Genomic DNA, 299 nt, shown 5'->3' with positions numbered 1-299 from the left:
AGGAAAAGCCTCGAAAAACTTGATTTGGTTTCTAAAATGGTTTTGACAAACCAAGAGTGTTGAGAGTAGGCCTGCTGTCACATCGGTTAAGCGTGACCCTTGTGCATAAGTGAGCTCTAGCTAGAGAACCTTTGGATCACCAATGGGCTGTTAGACATGGTTGAGGCCATAGTCTGTGATATATGTGGCAAGGTCACGGGTTGTTATATGTGGCTAGGGCATAAGTGATATTCACGATTGTGACCGTTTGATTTCTCCGATGTGATTCAAGCAAGGAAAAGTAAGGATTTTGATTTTTA

This window comes from Theobroma umbraticum, unplaced genomic scaffold, assembly GCF_002168275.2.
Source record: "Theobroma umbraticum cultivar Fairchild unplaced genomic scaffold, ASM216827v3 scaffold_84.0, whole genome shotgun sequence".
NCBI lineage: Eukaryota > Viridiplantae > Streptophyta > Magnoliopsida > Malvales > Malvaceae > Theobroma > Theobroma umbraticum.
This window is presented reverse-complemented; position numbering follows the sequence as displayed.